Genomic DNA, 807 nt, shown 5'->3' with positions numbered 1-807 from the left:
CTTCCCCCTGGGCTTGTGTGAGGATTAAATGAGAGGCTGCATGGACATGTGCAGCCTGGGTCCTCGTGCACAGGCACGGGGCATTTAGTGACAGGTGGCTCTCTTTCCGGGGATTGTCCTCCGTCCGCGGAAGGACTCTGGGGCAGAAGTGCCATTGGCAGAACAGCTTGTCTTCCTTCTAGGAAAATTCTCTGCCACTTCTGAGAACTCCCTCTGCTGCTATAGTGGGAGAGGTGACCTTCCAGAAGCATCCCACGCAGCGTCCAGGCAGAGGACTTGGTTGCAGGACAGAGCTGCAGGCCCAGCGCGCCTCTGCGGCTCTCCCCTCACCATCCCTCCGAGGGGTCACCTGGTTCCCCGAAAGCTCTGCGTGCACTCCCACCTCAAACCTCACCAGGGCTTCCCTCTCTCTCTCTTAAGCAATAGTCCTTCAGCACTTGTCCCTGTCCTGTCCCCCATTCCCCATTCCCCACGCCCCAGGAAGCCTTCCCTGGGCCCGGCCCTTGTTGGGGACACCTTCCTCTGACTGCCCACAGCCCCCACAGCTAGAGTGGTATTTAATCCATGCATTCATTCACTGTTTATTGAGCACCTACTATGTATAGGCAGCGAACAGAGAGAACAAAATTGATAAAACCCCTGCCTTCTAAGTAGAACTTTGCCTTCTAAATTAGGAGGGGGGAAAAAAACAGAAAACAAAAGGAATAAGTAAAATTCTATATGAAAAGACAATTACGTTAGGAACAATACAGCAGAGCCCGGGCGAGGGTTCGTGCGTGCAGCGAATTGAGGGGAGTGGGCCAGCTC

Source organism: Pteropus vampyrus, unplaced genomic scaffold (genome assembly GCF_000151845.1).
Source record: "Pteropus vampyrus isolate Shadow unplaced genomic scaffold, Pvam_2.0 Scaffold598, whole genome shotgun sequence".
Lineage (NCBI taxonomy): Eukaryota > Metazoa > Chordata > Mammalia > Chiroptera > Pteropodidae > Pteropus > Pteropus vampyrus.
This window is presented reverse-complemented; position numbering follows the sequence as displayed.